The following is a 21,746-nucleotide window of genomic DNA, read 5'->3' as shown; positions in this document are numbered from 1 at the left end:
CACACACACACACACACACACACACACACACACACACACACACACACATAACACACAAAGCATGGTCAAATATTCTGCAAACGAATACGCATTCGCAGACATGCGAATACAATTGAATTTAGATTGTACAGTTTTGATATACTCAAAAATAAATCAATATGTGACCGAAAGTAAGCAAATATGACACCCTTCGTCGTGACGGGGCGTTGGGGATACGGCTGTGCCATAATCCCATTGAGTGGTGACACTTGACACAATATAACAAGGGTGTGTTGCCATAACAAAGAAAAAAATACACTAGTTACGTATGTAGCTCTCTCTATGTATCAGTTTGCAGATTTACAGCGATCGCTAGCCCGCTTACCAGCATAGCTATTATGGCAGATCCTTCAACTTGACACGTTTATGTCCTCAAGACACTTTGCAAAATATCCTACTGAAAAACGTAACAAATAAACATTCTTTCAAAACAGAACATAGTCATCCCACAGACGGCGTCAGAGGTAAAAGTTAACTGCATACGGAACGAACGGGCGACGTGACATGACTTGTGATCAGCCGCACAGATCGAACATAAGCTTAAAGTTGACGTGCACTATGTGCTGAAAGAGTGAGAACAAGATAATGAAGCACACGCATGTAGAATGATCACATAATTTGTCAGAACAGAATCAGAACAATCAACAAAACCAATTTTAATCAATTTTAAAGTACTCCATTAACTTTACCAGACGGATGTACGTTCGATGTCAACGCTGGTAAGACGCTGAATTGATACATATTCCTTAAATAACTGATATTTACACACTGAAAAATGCAACCACTTTATCAGCAAAATCAAAGTTTTGTAAAATAAGACTTTAAACGACTTGTAAACAATTCAACTGTTCAGAAAGTCTAGACTTGACTAATTCCGGCTCATCGAAAGGTTACACAATGCTAAGGCCGAGTTAATAATAGCTCACAACAATGACTAACAAGAGATACTTGATTTTAGGTAAATAGCGACATAATTTACAAGAAGAAACGTCGTCTTATAATTCTAGGAAGTAAAAACATATTTATGTTTATTGTATGCAAAACATTTCCTTAACAAATTACAAGCGGAGAATTTCGTAAACTCGAGTGACATTGTTTTAATGAAGCGTAATTAAATTACGCGCCTTAAACGAACCTTTCATGCATTATTGAGCGCCGAGACTTTGCTTCGTGGCGAAATTGTGGCGAGGAACTTGCGCCCTATCTCGCTGGAAATCCAATGGAAACTGTACGTGACCGAGGGGGAAATTTCTTTCGAGCGTTTCTTCACTTGGATTACTCACCTCTTTCACGAAAAGAAAAGTGTAAGATTTGACTGCCGGTTTCTAAGAATTGAAGTATTAGATTTGTTAGCGCATTTTGCCAATGAGCGTTACGAAGCGTTAAACTAACCATATAATTTATTTCTCTACATATCCTATTACTAGGGCCGGAAAACATTTCAAAAGTTTTGATATTAAACTTTAAACACAAGATGCAATGACTCCAAATTATTTCTTCAATCCAATGGATCATTATCCTTAGATACTTGTTTTGAGTTGTTAGCTGGTAGCTATGGCTGGCTTGACAGATGAAGCGATTTGTGTATGTGAGCAGCGTGATCGCAGCAACCCTAATCGAGATTCTCGACAGGAGGTCCCCCGAGACGGCGCTGCATTCGTCCGCGTCGATTGTAATTATCTAAATCCACCCTCGAGTTGATAAGCTGCGGATAAACACAGCAATTATTATTAAAGGACCTTCCGGATTGCAAACAAGTAAACGACTGTGGGGAATTAGAGATGTAGCTATGGGATGTCAATTAACATGATGCTGTGCCTGTGTGCTGTGTGTGTGATTGTACCTCAATTGCGTCTTAACGAAGCAAATTTATAGGTACGTATGATACGTTATAATGAGACTGTTTCGTATGTAGAACAATATTCTTAATTAACTTCAAAGAAAACTACGTGCCAAAGATAGAGATAGTTGTGTATAGTCTTTTAGTGTTTGCGATCCTATGTGGTCGTTTGAATTCACGGAATATAAAAACGAATTTTCTGAAGCAATGTCACCATCAAATAACACGAAAACAGAAAGATAACATGCAAATATAGTACATACACTGGGCAAAGATCTATAATAAACCGTGTGATTTACACTCAGGATAGCTGCGGGTGAAGCCCCGTGACACCCTTTCTGGATGTGTCAATAAAATATTTGAATTATACGCGGGATAACACCCCGAAGGAGTCACTACAGTAGAGCGTAGGGAGGATATTGCTAACGTTGTCGATATTTGCGAAACATGTACCACGCTGTTATTGACGTTGGGTTGAACTTACGCGTACGTCCAAATAGTAATCATAACATGCTATGTAATTCGTTCACGTCTATCTCAATTGTGCAAAATACGAAAGCAACGCGCTAACAGATTCATAGGGCTGACATCAGGGTAGAACAACCGGCATACGAATATTTTGCATTATATGAACACGTGAGTTACCAAACCGTTATGCTTTTTTGGTTAAACTCACCCACCTGTTTCGTGAATTTTGAACCTGAAACAATAAAACATAAGACTCATTAAAACTTTTAAGTGAAATCACACCTGCTAGTTTTGAGTGTGATTTCACTTAAAAATTGTATAATAGAAACGTGTTCGCCGGCATCGATGAACTGCCGAAAATAAATTGCACTGCAGAATCAACACTAATGCAAAAACGCGATAAACGTCGTATGAAATTTGGGGGAACCTATTCAACATGGAACGATTGGAGACAGCGAGACCCTCGACGTGTCGGAGGTACTTTATTATTGACGATATGGATCGGAAGGAGGATAAAACGTTTAGCAATAAAGCAGGGAAATATTTCAGTGCACGCAAAATTAAATGATTATAAAATAGCTATTTCTCTTGTCACACTAACTTTATAAGTAAAGTTACGGTTCTAAGTAATATTACGTATAATCTCTCGCCAGAGATTCGCGTTCGAACTAGGGTTCTCTATATTTCGAAGCACCAGGCCTCCTCCTAAAGTTTGGTGTGTGCGAAGAGCAAAAAAGGTGCCACACGCAAAAATAATTTGTAATGCTTCCAAAAATATGAACGTGCAAAAGGAACCAACTCCAGAAAAAAAGAAACATTATTAAATGAAAATATACAGTATCCGCATGTCTAATAGGTTAAAATTTATCTGACAATCAATTTACAAAAACCTTTTGCTGCAAATTTTTTTTTCTCTACGCGTATATACCTCGACCGTTTCAAATAAAAAGAGGTTGTAGCTTGCTTTCTATAAAATCTTGAGTCAGGAGACTTTGATTTGGACCACAATGTTTTTGAAGAGTTTCTAGAAAACTAGAGATTCTGGACGAGGCTTTATTAGACAAACAAATTTATAAGTCACGTCAAATAGATTATTATAATTCACTAATAGGTCAAAATTATTTCTGTAATATACATTTATTCTATGAATTGTTTACTAAAAACCATTGGTGGTAAAAACCATTGGTTCTATGAATGTTGGCTGTGAGATATAAAATTAGTGCCAAAATTTCCAGTTTCATACAAAATAAGACAAGCTCATTCTTAAACAACCAGTAAGACCACAGCATAAATTCATATCAAATTGTCGCGAACAATTACTAAAACATTATTTAAATGCGTGGAGGGTTCGGGAGACCTTTGCTCAGCAGTGGGATACATCAGGCTAATTGTAATTTAAATGAATCTTTCATGAAATGTAAAAGAGTTCAACGTTTTATAACCACAGGTAAAGTAAAAATTGTTGCCATTAGTCGTTTTCGTTGCCATGTTGAAAGTAAATAGGCAGCTTTATCGCACACCGAGTAGTGTGTCAAATTTTCGGTTTCATTCTGAGCTGGAACATCCGTATTAACGCAAAACCACAAAACAAAGGGCAGAATGGGATAAAAGTCATCTGGTGCGGTGCGCGGGTGCGGAGCGGGGGGAGTTTAGATCGATTGTGGTAATGAGGATGTGAGATTGCGGCGGGAGCATTTGTAGCCGATGTCGGTTTGCATCGCGGTGCAACGATGGTTGGAAGTGTGTATATGCTACGAGGGGACTTATTTCAAATAAGCGAACAATTTCAAATCTAATAATATGCAATGGAGTTGAAAGAAGCGGAAGCTTGCATAAGAATCGCAGCAAGGGCAGAATGAAGCTGTTTGGCTGTCCTCGTGAAACAATTAGATTTTATTAACACCATCGCAATGGCACTTCCATTTCTAGAGTTAAACTCATCCGCGATCTAGGCGTAATGCTGGATCATGAGCTCTTGTATACGTCGCATTTCGATTTCAATACTCAGATATTTCATAGAAAGCTTGGATTTCTTCATAGAAGTGCAAAATGTTTTCGGCAGATAGAGTTTTTAAAAAAGCTGTATTTAACTTATGTCAAGAGAATGGTGGAGTACGCCGCCCCTATATGGTCTCCATTTTACGTGACTCATATAGCTCAGTTGGAGTCCGTGCAGCGTTGTTTCACACGAGAGTGAACTACCACCTCAAAAGGTACGATTACTACCCCGATAGACTCAATTTCTTCCAGCTGGATTCACTCAAGGATAGGCATCTATTATCAGATATGAAGTTTCTATTTGACGCAGTAGTTCACTCTGTATCAGATTGTCCTGAGTTGACCGCTTGCAGTGGTTTATTGCTTGCCCGACTCGTACAAGACATGCGCTCCTTACACACGGGCTCAACCCGTTCAAACTACGCGAAACACTTAGTTTTGCATAGAATTGCGCGTACTTACGAGGACAAATTTAAATATGTTAATATCTTCTTTTTGAACCGCAACAAATTTATTAATTCTTTGAAGGAACACCTCCAGTGTAAAAGGTAAGAACTGCAATATAACAGTGCACGCATACACACATTCACACATATACACATACACCTTCACACAAGTAGACACACAAATGCGCATACTCTACTAAAATCCACTTGTTTTATATAAGTCGCTTCATTTAAAAAATATAGTAATTAAAAAATTAATGTCTAAATCTATTAATACAACGGAATTCAGTTATCAATATACATTTCAATTTATTAGATTGCTCTTTGATAAACAATATTTTAAGCCGCTTCGTTCTGGCATCGAATTAGTTTTTATTTTGTGTAATTAATTGTAATCTGACAAACTTTGTAATTGGCTATGTTAGTAAATTATTCAGAATTGTAAACCACATTTAAAAGCTGTAAAGTTTGCAAATAAATAAATAAAAAACACATACTGCTATGCTACGAGCACGAGCTGTGTATATAATGACATGAGGAATTAAATGACGGTATGAATAAATGGACAGTAGCTTATGGAGGAGGGAGAATATCCATCCACTGGAAATTAACATTACAAAAGAGCTTGTAATAAATAATAAAAAGTAATAGTAAAATGGTGTAAATTAAAATCTTAGACTAGGTCGCAGGGCCAACGAAAACTGCTGGCAAACACCAGCTTATAATAACTTGCTATTACGTCACAGAGGAAACGAATGGCAAATAAAAAAAATTTACGAGCGTAAGAGAAAATTGTAGCATTTCTACAACAATTTCAACCTCCAACAATCAAGATAGGATTTCAGATAAATTTCAAAGGAAATCCAACTCATTACAGCGGAGCTGAAGGAAATATCGTCAACTAGATGAAAATGTGGGCCAAGAGGCGCGCCCTGTGGAACCCGCAACTTCCGAGCGAGGGGTCCCTTCCTTCGCATATGCGAAGGAATCGCTTTTCCGGCTTATTTGCGTAACGAGATTGAACGGACATGGAAGACTTTAAACGCAGAGGGTAATTTAGGTTTCCTTTCTCTGTGTGGGTGAAGGAGTTCAATGCTCTTGGTACCGCTATCGGCCGAACAAACCGACTGCAAACAAACGCTTCCAAGTTAAAGTGCGCGATGCGACACTTATGTGTCAGCGAGGAATTGTTTCGACAGACGCATATTGAATTTTAAAGTTCCGTGAAAATTCTGAAAAACACACAAAGAATCGAAGTACGAAATAAGTCCAATAAGTAGTCGAATAATCATTTTTGCAGAAAGGTATTTTCATGCGTGAGTAGGTACTAACGGTAACAGCGTTTATTCCCAGTAGTTCCACGTGGAACAATTGTAACCTTAAAATGTCATATTTATTCCCAAGTTCTATGTAATTTTAAACTATTTGTACACAGGCCTTAGGCAATATTAAGCAGGTGCACAATGTGTAGTTATGACGTGCGAAAGCACAAATTGCATGCTGCTCAGTGTGGCAGATGGATGCGGTGACAAATGCGCCGCAGAGGGTGAAATATGCGGGATTCAGATTCCCGCGGGGTGAGCGGGCGAGGGGGTGTGGAGACGATTCAGAGTGAAACACCGTCTCATACGGATGAATGACGGGTTTCAGATGAATTTATTATTGGTAATGGTAACAGTCACCATTATTTGAAAATACGAGACAATTTTTTAGCGGACCCTTTGTTTTCACAAAGCATGTTTATATATCTATTTCATAAAAGAAGTACAGAATTTCTACAGAATCTTATTGACTCATAATAATAATATGTGCAGCAGTGTTGGAATGTCGCAGCCTTAAAAAGGCTGATCATTGGCTAACCAAAGTTCACCACACTGGCATTGTGCGGGTTGACGACTTCTCGAGTCGTCTCGCCAACACTTTTTCTGACATGTAAGTTTCGTGATGACATTTTCCATCACTATTCAAATAGGTGATGCCAGCTGCCCGGCCAGACAAAAAAGTCCAAATTTTTTATGATAAGGTGCGCTGCCTGATGATTAATACATAAAAGACAATATTTTGATGAGCGACAAGGTAAAGTTCCAGTTCCCTTTACGTTTCCTCGTAACAATTTTTCAACTATATCACCAGATAATTATCCAAGAGTGTAGTGACAGTTATTCTTATCAACTGAGGTCAGCACTCGACACCCTCTCCCCCTTCCCCAAGTTTCGCCCCCATTCCCGAACAAGGCGTAACAGTAATCCTTTCGCCCGATTATGTCTCGACATTCGAAGTGGGAACGAAAAAGAAAATATGTCGTTGTCACTTAAATCGATTTGCTTATATTACTTCGCCCTGATAGATATTTAAATCAAATCTCATAACTCACTTGACCAAAACACCAAAGTAAAAAATTGGATAAGCACCGCAATGAAAATACACACACAGTATATAAATAAATAAACAAACAGTTAGTTGCACACACGGCACAGTGAAATTGGAACTACAAACACTACTACTTAGCAGTTTGGCCATTGGAAAGAGCCTTGACTCATTTCAATGCACAACAGTTGCAGAGCTTCAAGTCGCAAAGATCTGAGGGACACCGCCACTCATGTGCCCGCAATAGCGTACAAATCTAAAATAACGCTCTTTAAAGGGTTCTGCGCTCCTCTGTGTAACGCCTTCGGGTTGGTGTTGCGGTTGCTGGTGTTCTGCAGAGCGTCGACAGTGTTTGTTGAGACAGAATGCGAGCAGTTACATCTTCTTGAAGATGATAGCTAACGAATTCCATCGTCCTTTGATGTGGCAGCTTCCTCAATGTAAATATAACATAGGCTAAGTATAACTAACACATTTGTGGACTTGTTATGTTGGCTGAATAACAAATGAAATTTAAAAATAACATAACTACATATTATTTTAGTACTTAGATTGCGAGTGTGAAAAAATTCACTTAAATCGATAAAGTAACGTAGGTAGTGGTTTGGAAAAACAAAAGCGAACGTATTTCAAAAAGATTCGTTTACCAAGTTTCGAGGTAAATTAGACTACTCGCAAAAAAATCCGCTTTTTGCAGCAAACTTTAGCACCCGGTACCTTTCTTTTAGGTATTTTTAAAAATAAACAAACGTGCATGTTTCTTTATTTGCTTTCAAGTGTATTAACAGCAAGCTGTAATTTTATTAACTCAGAGAATGAAATTTGTATACACAAACATATACGAACTTTAATATACCTTTTCACTGGATTTTAGTGAAATTATGAAAAATAAAAAGATTTTGTTATGCAAACTCTGCATAAAAATTAGTTTTGAAAAACAAATGTTTTGTGTTTCTTGCTTCGATAACGATCCTTATCAAGTTGAATAAACCTCGGGAACACACCTTTCTCGTTGACACTTACCTACATCCTCTATTTCACTACTTTAAGGTTGAGTCTCAGGAACGATAAAACGCATTTTGAATTATATCTTGTAGTATACCTATGTATTGTGTATGCATATTATATAGATTAGGTTAAGTCATGCATTCACATCATATAATCGATCTGCTATTAAATAAAAGGTTAGTCTTTGTGCGGCACTCATTTGTTTCACTTGCCACGACCTTACATGGCGACCCTGCCTCGCCGAACTATAGGCGTCACGTATCACGCGTCGCGACAATAGTGTTCAATTAAAAATTTAAAAAAAAATCGTCACAAGTTTAAATATTTCAAATTAATTGCAAGTTTTAAAACAAGTTTCAAAGTTAACAAGTTCAAAGGTAACATAGCACCAGCGAGGAAGCCAAAGTATATACTGACCAAATTGGATACAACAATAAGCTCGAGCAGCGTAACAACCCGTGTTTGGGTCTCTTTGTGGTCATAGTTGGTCTCGTCATAATTTTTGCTTTGTTGAGATACATCAACGTGCGTCTCAGTAAACGCATTGATCGCGGAGCTGAAGCAATGACGTTGAGGATGAGAACCTCTGGAGACGGAGGAGCTAATTTAAAAAAAACCAGTGAAGTGTAAAAAGTGCTTTAAGTTTATAGGAAAGTGCGAATAATATAATTAAAAATCAACCGCGTGAACTTCGGACTCGATGAGCGCGTGATCAGTGCATCCCCTAATGTGGATATCGCCTGCATTGCTGAAGCCGGCTAGACAACGGATCTAAAAATAGCACAGTGATAGTGAAAATTGATATTAAGAATTGAGTGTTTACAAGAAAAGTATATAATCGAAATATATATTAGTACTTGAGTATTCACTATAGATGTAGATGGTAAGCAAATTAGTACAGTTGAGTTTTTGTTTTTTATTTATTATTTAAGATATGTACTTATATTAATTGCAGATGTTTTATTTACACTATATGATGAGTTACTTGCAATTCGAAAATATTTAATAAAAGAAGGAAAACGTAGATATCGACACCTCCTACGTAAACTATGGTATGTCGAAATTATCAAGTTTACAGGGGAGCTTCAGTGAATTCAGAACTTTAAAAAGCTGCATAACACGTGACTTTAGCATTTCTCAGTTTTATTCGGCAAATTCGTTACTCACATAGAGTATTATAAAATCCTAGATATCGGTTAGATGCTGTATTAGATGATCACTCTATGTGAGTAACGAGTTTTGCCGAATAAAACGGAGAACTTTAAAACGCTCCCCTGTAAACTTGGCAATTCCGACATACGATACTTTACGTAGGAGGCGTCGATATAAAGGAGTTACATGTGATGAAAAAGTGAAAGAAGCAAATGCGATCGTAGATAAACTCGGTGAAGCAGCATAATTTTGTGGCATTAATTAAGAAAGAAAAACTAAGTAAGGAAATAATGATTTAGGACAAGGAAAAATAGATAATATAAATTTAGTTTTTAATTAAATAAAACAGTTGTGTAAAATACCGGAAAACAAAAAGGACGATAAAATGAGTTTTTTTGAGTTACAACATCATTTCATTTATTGATTTATTCATCAGTTAGTTTACTGCCAATAACGCCCGACGATGAATCCACGATTGTACAACTGATCGACGCTATGGAATTGTATGAGACTATGTTAAAAGATGATGATGCGAAGCACCTCATAAATTTTGTTCTCAAATAGTCGAGGAAATTATAGAAATGTTAGTCGCGGTAATTACTAGCAGGTTTATAGGTGTAGAAGTCAGAGTCAAAGAGGAAACAGACGATCAATACACTTCGCAGAAGTGGAAAATCATTACCGTGAAGGAAACCAATCTGAAAACAATGAATCAACGCTAAATATTTTTTTTTCGATGATAACCAGGTTTGTTGTTACAGTAATGCATTGATGGACAAAAATTATCACAAATTTTACATTTTTAAAAGTTATAATAGGACAGGACTTTTTAAGTAAGTATGGATGTCACTTAGATTTTTAAATTAACGTTATGACACTTAAACACGAAACAAGATAACTTATATTGCCAATGCAGATGAGACAAATCGGCTATAATAAGTACATTACAATTCCGCCAAGGTGTGAACACATATTTTATGTAAATAGTGAGAGAACTGATGGATGTGTGGTAGTTAATAAACAGTTGTGTGAAGGTGTGTATGTAGCAGAGTTATTGACACCAACGAAGAACAAACGAATGCCAATAAAAATTCTAAATACACGAGAGGAAGAAGAGAGATTAAGTTATTTTACAGTAGAAATAGAAAGTTTCAGCGACTATACAATATGTAAATTTGAAAAGGAAAATATAAATTCCAAAAGAGTAAAAAGATTAATTTCAACTTTAAACTTCTCACATTTAAATTCACAAAAAAATTCTAAATTTCCAGATGCATTCTATCTTCCAAGAGTAAAATTAGGAGCAACAAATGTAGGAGAACAAGCAATTCATTTAAAAGAAAATTCTACACCTGTGTATACAAAACCGTATAGACTTCCACATGGTCAGAAGGAAGAAATCAGGAGTCAAATAAAAAGATGGTAGACGATGACATAATAGAAGAAGCACAGAGTGAATGGTCAAGTCCACTTCTTCTTGTACCGAAGAAAGCAGGAGAAATGGAGAGAAAAATGGCGTAAAGTGATAGATTACCGAAAGTTGAACGAAAGAGTGAAAGAAGACAATTTTCCTTTACCCAATATAACAGAGATTTTAGATTCTTTGGCAGGTTCAGGTTACTTCACGCATTTCGACATGAGTCAAGGTTACTATTAGGTGAAATTAGATAAAAAAATATGATTTTACCATCCAGTATGTAAAGGGAGCAGATAATGTTGCAGCAGATGCATTATCTCTTATCGTGATGACTTCAGAAGAACTGAAAGGTATGAATGAAAAGGTAATAAATGTGATGACAAGAAATATGTATAAAAGGGAAAAGAAGGAGAGTGATAACAGGCTTGTGGTTGAGAATGTATATACTGACAATCGTACTGACTAATTAAAATAGTATCAACATGACCCTGTTAGAGCGTCGCAATTAAAAAAAAATACATTAATTAAAATTAAAAAAAATAAAAGAACATAATAATAAACTATTTTTAAACAAAAGTTAATAAATTAAACAATGATAATGATAATAATAACATAACATGATACTTTTGACGCAGAATGGTACAAAAATTTTTAATTTTAAGAAGTGCGGTTTACAACTTTCTGTTGGGTTCGATATTTACTAGTATTCTAATGCATTTCTTCTGCAAAGTGAATAACTTCAACGCATCAGTGCTATTTCCCCACAAGGTGATACTATAACCCAACCAAGCATGAGCATAAGCATAGTAGGCTGTTGTTGTTGTCAATGGTTACTCCGAGCAAATTGAACGTATTCACTGTTTCAACCGGAGTATTATTTATATTAAAATTTATATCTAATGGAGTCTTCTGATATGGTCTAAATTGTATTATTTTAGTTTTTGTGTAATCAACAACCAGATTGTGATCCCTAAGCCAGCTATTTACATGATTAAAAATGTTATTAATACTTTCATTCAAATCTGATTCCATTGTACATGGAAAAACCACCGACAAGTCATCTGCAAATAAAATGCTGGTAACGTTCAACGCCTTGGGTAAATCTTTAACATATATCAGGAATACTATACACCCGATCACACTTCCTTGTGGTAGAGACTGGGTCACGTCCACCCTAGGCGACCGCACGTTAGATATGACACCAGAGCTGGCGTCGTAGTGTTCTACCTCCACGTACTGAAAGCGTTTTGTAAGGTAGGATTTGAACCACTCACATGCCGTCCCTCCTACACCAATGCCATAAAGCTTTTGTAACAATATTTTATATGATACCCTAGTATAAGCCATCCTTATGTCCAGGAGAACACCCACAGCGTATACCATTAAGGAATATAGGTCGATTATTATTTAAATCCGTGGGATCGCCATGTTTATATATCGGTTTGACAATAGATATCTTCAGTAAGTCGGGTACAGTGCCCTCGGAAAATGATTGATTAATTAAAAATACAATTGGGAGAACTAGTTCATTTGCACACTTTTGTATTAGTGTTGGTGGTAATTCATCCAAACCAAAGCTTTTTTGTTTTTAACTGCGAATAATTTTGTATACTTCTGTTGGCTCCACAGGCTGTATGTACATAGAATTTTGAATTGGAATAGCTACTGGTCGTCTGTTTGACGAAGGAATCTGGCTATCCGCAGTAAGATCTTTTTTATTCCCTACCGATACAAAGTAGTTGTTAAATGTGTTCGATACACAAGCGGAATCCTCCATTAAAGTGTTTAGGACTTTTAATTTAATATTTTTCCTGGGTGGTTTTTGGATTTTATTAGTTTATTCTCTTACTATATTCCACATAGTCCTAGTTAACTGCCTCCGTGGCTGAACGGTTACCATACCGGCCTGCCACGCAAAGGTCCCAGGTTCGATTCCCGGGCCGGGAGAAATATTTCTATGGCCTACATTTATTTCTCTCGTGAATTTGGGTGTAATTTGTGGTTGTTTATGTGTGTGTCCATGGCACCCGCAACACAGGAGTTCCCTAGCGTTATTATTACCAGAATTTTTAATTTTTTGGTATGTAATTTAGTTCGTGAGACTCATAGTTTTAACAACAGCTTGTGTTTACATGACACTTTTGTACCCAGTGTTAACCACGTTTTCTTAACTTTATTTTTAAGTTTGTTTTTTTTTTCAAAGGAATACTATAGTGCAATATATTTTTAATTGTCTCCAAAAACGAATAATGATTTTGATTTATTGTTTTATCTTTAGTGAGTATAGTATTCCAATCTATTTTATCTAACATTGACTTGAAATACTGCATATTTTTTTCATTGTAGTGTCTTTTTTGACAATACCAAATCTTTTGATTTTCTGTAACTTCATTTGTAACATTGTATTGTCAATTTATAGAAGAGTTAAAACAAGGAATAAAGGTATTAAAGACTGGTTCGGACCTAGACTGTATCGTTAAAGGAGTACAAAAAATAAATAACGAAGATGACAAAAAAATTATCATGAATGACTTTCATCTATTGCCTACTAGTGGCGACGCGGGCATTAGACGAATGGTCAATGACATAAAAAGACATTTTTTGTGGCAGTCAATGTATCAAGACATAGCAGAATATGTACGAAAATGTGAGAAATGCCAAAAAGACAAATATTCTTTAAAAACTAGGCAGCCGATGGTGATTAGGACGACTGCCCATTCAGCTTTTGATAAAATCTATCTCGATACCGTAGGACCACTAACAAAAGATCATGCAAGCTATAATTGAATACTAACACTTCAATGTGAACTGACAAAGTTTACAGAAGCTTACCCAATAGTGACAAAAGACACAAATACGGTAGCCAAAACATTTGTTGAGAATTTTATCCTTAGGTATGGAACTCCGAGAGAGATTGCGACAGATAGAGGAACCGAGTTTATATCTACTACAATGGCAGAGGTAAGTAAATTGTTAAATATTACTCAAACATCGTCAACGGCATACCACCACGAAAGCAGCACGCAAGCTTTGGAAAATTGCCATAAGACTAATAACATAAAAATAATGTTCACGTTCTTTGAAATATAGGGGTTAAAGTATGAAATTGCCGTTTTATTGCAATAGGTTCTTTGAATTTTCATAGAATCTTCATGGTTTGAGGTTTTCGAATGAAACTTTTTTCAAATGGTTTCTGTGATTTTTTTTTTTTAAATTTGAAACATTTGAATATCGACTTTCAATTGTTTTTGTTATTCAATTTAGACAAGAAAGATGGATACTGCGAAAATTCGAGTGATTTTTGAATACGAGTTCCGACGCGGAACTAACGCGGCAGGAACAGCCCGCAATATCAATGCTGCGTTTGGAGAGGGGTCTACTAATGAACGCACCGTGCGATTTTGGTTTAAACGCTTTCGTGATGGAAATTTCGACTTAAAGAACGAGTCACGAGGAAGACCGCCCACACAGGTGAATAACGATGAATTAAGAGAGATAGTGGAAGCCGATCCTAGTCAAACTACCCAGGAATTAGCGGCATGGTTTAACGTTACCTTACCCACAATATTGACTCACTTGCGTCAAATCAATAAAATAAAAAAATACGAAAAATGGGTGCCTCATGATTTGACTGATCTGCAGAAAGAAACGCGTGTTGAAACTTGTGTTGCCTTGTTGAACCGGTACAGAAATGAAGGAATATTGGATCGAATTGTAACATGTGATGAAAAGTGGATTCTTTATGATAACCGGAAAAGAAAAATGCAATGGCTGACCCCAGGTCAAATGCCACAACAGTGTCCTAAAGCAAAACTTACCAATAAAAAGGTAATGGTAACTGTTTGGTGGTCTCAGCATGGTGTTATTCACTATAGTTTTCTCCGATCTGGTCAAGCAATAACGGCAGATGTCTATTGTGCCGAACTCCGAACCATGTTGACAAAACTAGCAGTAAAACAGCCCCGACTCATGAATCGATCTTCACCATTATTGCTCCACGACAACGCGAGACCTCACACAGCACGAGAAACCATTTTGACCCTTCAGGAACTGCAGTTAGAAACCATTCGTATTCACCAGACCTTGCTCCAACGGACTACCATTTTTTTCGTGATTTGGACAATTATCTACGTGACAAGAAGTTTTCTTCCCAGGAGGCAGTACAAAATGCTTTCACACAGTTTGTGCAGTCTAGATCGTCGGAGTTCTATCGCAAAGGCATTAATAACCTTCCCATTAGATGGCAGCATTGTATAGATAATAATGGCAACTATTTTGATTAAATAAATTTGTTAAAAATTTAAAAAATAAACAATTTTTTTTTTTTTTTTAGATTTTCAGTACAAATCGGCAATTTCATACTTTAACCCCTATTATTATTTGTAATTTAGACCTAACATACAACAGTTTTACAACATGTAATTATGTGTAAATTGATCTTTAAAAAAACGGTACCATTAAACTTCATTGGTGGACTCAATTAAAGGACAAAATGTAGAAAATGAGTTATATAGACAGTTTTTTAGCATCTAGCTGTGTATTTAAAATTCTGATATCTCTAAAAAATGCTACACAATATTTTTTGTTACCTACCTAGTACAAAAATGTTTGCCGACGTAAATTAAAAACCATAAAATCCTCAAGAAAAACTGGAGGTGTATAAGAGCGAGTCATATATTTACAAGCATAGGCGTGCAAGCCATCACTTTTTTGTGTACTTTTAAGTTTTTAACTTAATATATTTTTTATTATATAGAACTATAGTCGAGAAGACTGAACGTTAAATAACGTAAATTATAACTTGGAAGAAAATTTACCTCCGCGATCGATTATTTAGAGTGAGGTACGTATAGGTAATTTGCAGGTTGACGAAGCCTGCGTTGCGGATTGACATGTTGTCGGTGTTTTATAGAAAGAGCGAAAGGGCCATTTCGGAAATGTTTCAGGGGAAGGAAGAAACAATTTTTCTAATGGCGCTTCCGCCCTTTCTACGAAACACCGACGATATGTAATTCATTTAATTTTTAAATGAATTTAATTGTACTGTAATTATAAATTTTTCGTTACCGATTGTGTAATAAACATTAAATTTCAATAATCTCAGTACAGAGTACTAAAAAAAACCGACCTCAAAAATCATTCATCCCCTAGTTTGCCACCCTTAGAGGTGGAGTACTTTCTTGAAATTGAAATGGGACCACTGCACTGCTAAAGTACCCTCTTTCCAACAAAAAAGAATCATCAAAATCGATTCACAAATGCGAGAGTTATCGCGCAACATACACACATACAAAAAACATACAGTTGAATATTAAAACTTCCTCCTTTTTCTGAAGTCGGTTAAAAAGTAAATATATGAGTTGCTCCATTTACAGGTACTTAGTAGTAAGTTTGTTTATTGGTTACATTGGTAGGCGTTATAAAATAACAGGAAGAGTATATTTATGTCACACCTTTGTAAAAGGCAAAGATATTAATAGATTTTAAGCATTTTTCATAAAACATTTGTTAATTAGCAGTAGGAGTGCTTTTACATTATGTTTATTAGTATATTATGTTTTAATTATCACAAAGTTACTTTGGTTCTCTTCACTGTCGTAAATAAATAATAAATGATTCGCAGTACGATTTCGGTTTCGTAATGAAATGGTGCCAATGATGGCCACAACGGCTGCATCATTTTCTTACAACTAATATAATCAATCTTATAAGCTCGTAAACTAAAGACCACGCATAGTTCATGAAACGGCAAAAAGCATAATTCCATCTCCTCTATTATTTACAGTAAGGTCAATCTCAGGTGATATACATATTTAATTTTGTGTATGCTTTACGCCACAAAACCACAATAATTTTATGTAAGACAATAACGTCAGCCTTGACCACGGGACCCATAAACGGCCCGAAACTAAAAGTATACGCCATTTTAATCTGAAAAATAATTTCCTACGAGACAATAATTTCATTTGTACCAAAACCGTTACATTATTTGTATAGTGTGAGATATAAATGTTATTTTTGCAGCTGTGTAAAGGACACTAAATTGTAAAATACCGGTTTGTTCGTAATATTACCTCGCTACAGAATGAATGAGGAATTGTTAGATGTTTTTCACAGTCAGTAAAAATTACAGATCAAGAAACAAGTAAATTAGAACGGGTTTATTGAAAACGAAAACGATAATAAGCATTTATTGCACTTTCTAATGTTACTATTTTTTAAGTTTCTGCAGTTACCTTGACGCTACTCGGAAGGGACTTGCTATCGAGCAGCCTGTAGTGTCTTGACTTTTGTCTTTCTTTTATTTTCTCTTGTGTGCAGTAAATATGTATTTGTAGTATATTGTAAGAGTTTAGTGCTTTGCTTACACCTTTTGGGAGAAATTAAATAAAAATCTTTTTATTCGTATTCGGTGCTACGCCACAAAAGGAGCCGGCGGTCAAAAATTCATATTTCTAATTTCAAAAGTTGCGACTGGAATTTTTTCGGGTGCAGTATTTCTAACTTTATGCTTTGCCAATGGAAACAGTAAAAGTCTGTAGAATGATGGTCAGTGTTACGACCTCCGTGCAATATTTCACCTGTGGTAAAGCACGATGAACATTATTATCACACTCAGATGTTATATATGACGTTAGCCGTTCCAGGCTAGGCTCAATATTTGACTATGGAGTTAGACGATAAGGAATCATTCTTTATAAACGTTTTTTCAATATCTTTGGGTCCCGGCAACTTAAACTTCTTCTAACGTTTGGAAAAATATACAGAAATCTTGGAAAATAAACAAAGTTTTCTGCTCACGGATATCAAATCTTTCACCCGTAAGTAGTTTTACAATACTCATCGGTCTCTATTATTAATACCAATCCGACGGCCCAAGTCAATTTGTCGCAGAAGAAAATACGGCTAGATCATGTAGTGTAAAAGTCACTGTATGCTCTGAATAGACATTCCCGGTCGATGATGAACCAAGTGCAGTAATACTGTAGGTACATCCTGCGATCTCATAATCGACTTTGCAACGCCACGGCCAGTGATTCAAAATTCCTTTGTCTCGCGCAAAAGGCGAATAGAGACAGCTCATGGAGACGTACGGAGATTATTCGTAATCAATTGCAGATTACGCCGAACCCTTTTGAAAAGGTTGCGTATCCGGCGTCATATATTAATAAGAAGTAGAAGTTGCACACCACGTGAACCGTCATGTCCAACTCGTTTGAAGAGGCGACAATTTTAATTGCGGGTAAACGATCACAGAGAATAATTTAACGCTTAATGCTTTCGTAATTTATCCTCTTTATTTTATGATGGTCACAGAAATGTACTGCAAAAATATGTAATTGAAATGAACAAGATGTTGTTCAAAGTGACCACAATAATTACAACAACAATTTTAAGTAGTGGGTATAATCATGTTGTAGTTCATTCTATCAAAAATCTTCACACATTTAGGAAGTAAATCGACTAAAAATCCTCCCACCGAGAATAGTTTAAGTTCGGCCTTAGTCGGCGGTGATTTATCCTTAGCAGACAAGTACACGGGCCCATTGCGATCCAAGCCATTGTGATCCAACAAATTACTGCTAAACTAAGTTTAAGTACTCCTGTTTATGGTTTGTTACTGTACATTTTGCTCTTAATTATTTTACGGTTTATATTGAACTGCTCGAGTCCTTGCGCAGTTAGTTGACTTTCAAATACCCCAGACAAGAAACAATGTGGTTTTATGCGTAATTAATATTACGGCGAAGAACAACACAACAAAATTTTCGGAGGGAATTTTCAAATTTATGGAATTACGAAATTCGTGTACAATATTATTATTATTAGTAGCAGTAGAGCTCCTTGTGAAAGAGATTTTTTTGGGAAGTTCTGTCACCTTACCTTTGCGTTCCGGCTATGAAGGGTAAGGGTGCTGGTGAAATTACAGGCACACGGGACTTGTCAACAAATATCTCAGGGTGACGGGCGCAGTGCCCCTCAGATCTTTGTGATTTAAAACACTGAGTGGTAAGTACTGCAACTGTTATGGACAGGCTTGTCACTTACCACCAGGTGGGCGGCGCCCTGTCCGTTTCGTCAGAGGGTCTCAAAAAAAATTTTGTTGATTTTGAAGAGAAAATGTGTTCAACACAGCTCGATTGTAACACACTCTCTTAAACAGGCCAAGGCGAACTCAATAAATATTAAATTATTACCGAAAACGAGAAATACACAGAAGCTCAGCGAGCCTGAGTTTTAAGCTTTTCAACACACGAGGCCAGCAAACGCCTTTTCCGCCGGGGGATATACTGTAATTAAAGTAAAACTCTCCGACAATGCAAAGAAACACAAACTTCATACTTAGCAATATTCAAACTACAGCACTTTGGACTCCAGACGGTATATCTATAGAAATTTAAACTATTTTCTCTTATCTAAATCGCGTGTATTTGTTTTTTCCATGTTTTTTCAAATAAACCAACGTTTGGGGCCCTTTACAGTATATAGTCCCATGGTCACGGCACTCTGAGATGGTAAAGTCTTCTACCAGTTACGTCTAATATGAATGCAAACCACCCTACTTTTCACTGTTGTTACAAAAGTTAGATCGAATCATTTCAACAGGGAAGATAGTTTCTCCATACCACCAGTTTGGATCCAGTATTTCCTCTAATGAAAAATCCCAAGCAAACATAAGACTGCACTACTAATTAATATGTTTTAATTTATTGTAATTGACATTATTAATTAATGAATAATTTATATTCTTAAAATAAAATAATTTCTAAAACCTACGTAGCGTAAATTGGAATGTTCTTAGAGGAAAATTTAAAAATAAGGTAAATAATTAATATTATGTAACAATAGTGAAAAATACGGTGGTTTATATTCGTATTAGACTGGTTGATCACTTTACCATTTCAGAGAGCAGTGACCATGGGACTATATATATATATAACTGTAAAGAGCACCAAACGTCCGTTTGTTTGGAGAAAAACAAACACACGCACAAACAAATACACATTTAGGTCCGAACAACTAACTAGTTTCATTTCCTGTCCTGCAACAATCGCGAAAACCTAAGAACTCGATATTTAGACGGTGTCGTTAGTCGGTACATAGTTTAAGATAAAATTTATATTAAAACATGGTTTTCGCATAAATAATTTAAGAACTTGACATGGAAATAACATAATTTGAATGATTTGATTTGCTCTGAGATCAGTAATGTACAACAGATTGGTCAGATATGTACTCTTATTTGTCCCTCTTGTATTTATATTATTACAGATTAAGTAACCTATCGACTAGTTGAAGAATGAAGAGAAACTGTCGCGAGTGCGTTCGTTCCTGAAACAGCCGAGTCATCGGCGTATGTTTCCCGTCGGCCGATGGCATAACGCAATGACTTCGCAAATGGCCAATATCGTCTCGCCGACTACAGATCGATGATGGAACGACACGATGACTTTCCGATTACTTCTTATAACATTATTATCAGTAACTATTGCACGCGACTTTGTCCGCTACAAATCGGTGTTAAAATATATTGTCAATCTTTATTTTATTTTCTTTTATATGGTACAACAACGGATAACAGACTATAAATAATACTTAGAACTACTACATAATATGTAACATTATAAATCTGACATCCAATTATAATTGTACACACAGTACACAGCATTCAAATTACTAAATTCTAAGTAGTACGTCTCACTGGTTATGGCCTTCAACCCGTGTTGTGATTTTGTGCTGTAACCTCACAATCAGAGTAAATAATTTTCATTGTAGTCAAAAGGAAAGTGATTCATAACCCGGCAGTTTGAAGAGTTACATGTTTAGGTGTGCACTACGAAAGACTAAAGTGGAGCTTTCAATAATGATAAAATTTAAACATAATTAAAGCCAATTCCTGTGACAGACAGATCGACTAAAGATTTTTCTCGTTAATATGTAGCTTCGAATTACGTCTATAAATATTTGTTATGGATAGAATCCCGTATTATCTAATCAGGACATAAAGTCACACACGTGCCCGTGACTGGGCTGGAGCAAACGTAGACAAACTATTCCGTTAACACATTTTTCCTTGTAATAAGTATTAGGGTTCCGTCTTTGTGGTCACAAAAGTATATTTTTCTTTATCTTGGAAAAGTTCTGCAACTCCCGCGGGTCAACTTATCTCAGTGCTTAAGTTATACGTCCCGATCCGTCCTCATCGCGCCCACAAATTCGGGATGATTTATAAAACTGTATCCTTAGCAGATAACAAAATCGTGAAACGAAACAATTGTATTATACTGACAACTGTTAGATACATTTACACGTTATGAATATTCAGCACTAAAGAGGTGTAAACTGTACTGTTCACTAACAAATAACTGTGCATTTATTAAAATTGATTGAAAACACTCACCGCTAAAGAAACTCGGTGCGTAGGGATAAAAGAGCTGAACTGAACAGACGCCCGTCCACTAGAGCTGTCGAACGATTACTGAGGGTGCGCGTCCTATCCCCTCCATCTTATCCCTCCCCTCACCCCGGAGACATGTTTGTTGCTGCGCTCGGGATCCAATCGCGTAACTTTGAGATTATTGGAACGATTTCGCAGCATCATACATTTCTCACAACGTATTTGATACTTCGGAACAACGTCAAACTTGACAAGGAATGCATTATACAAAAATCTGTTTTGTCCTTTTGAAGTGTAGTATAACGAATGAGGGTCCGTATTAGAATTCCTGATTGAGACACTGCGTTGGGGATGTTTTAATTTTGAAGGGCTTAAACTCGTCATGTTTGCGAATGGAAACAAAAGGACGTAAACACTTTCAGAGACGTTTGTCTTACTATTTAACTCTTCTGTACAAAATATGAGTGGGCGCATTTTTAACGTTCCGTTTAAAGGAATTGTGAATATGGTGGTTAGGAAGTAGGTGCTTACTTCCTTAGTATCGCAAATGTCATACACGGCGGCTACCACTACCAATCAGGTAAACCTTCGGGTTGTGTGTGGGTTAACTGT

General features: G+C 36.3%; 1 protein-coding gene across 1 annotated transcript in view; it reads right to left on the bottom strand.

Annotated features, from left to right (window-relative positions):
• Positions 1-21,164, bottom strand: part of LOC113228742 — a 123,951-nt gene extending 102,787 nt beyond the window's left edge. Inside the window, exon 1 of the mRNA XM_026462107.1 lies at positions 21,138-21,164. The gene's annotated coding sequence lies outside the window, so the exon portion shown is untranslated. The remainder of the gene's footprint in view (positions 1-21,137) is intronic.
• Between the last annotated feature and the right edge of the window lie 582 nt (positions 21,165-21,746).

The sequence above is a fragment of the Hyposmocoma kahamanoa genome, unplaced genomic scaffold (assembly GCF_003589595.1).
Source record: "Hyposmocoma kahamanoa isolate Upper Pololo Valley unplaced genomic scaffold, ASM358959v1 240, whole genome shotgun sequence".
Classification (NCBI taxonomy): Eukaryota; Metazoa; Arthropoda; class Insecta; order Lepidoptera; family Cosmopterigidae; genus Hyposmocoma; species Hyposmocoma kahamanoa.
The sequence above is the reverse complement of the archived record's forward strand: the minus strand, read 5'-3'. Positions and strand labels throughout refer to the sequence as shown.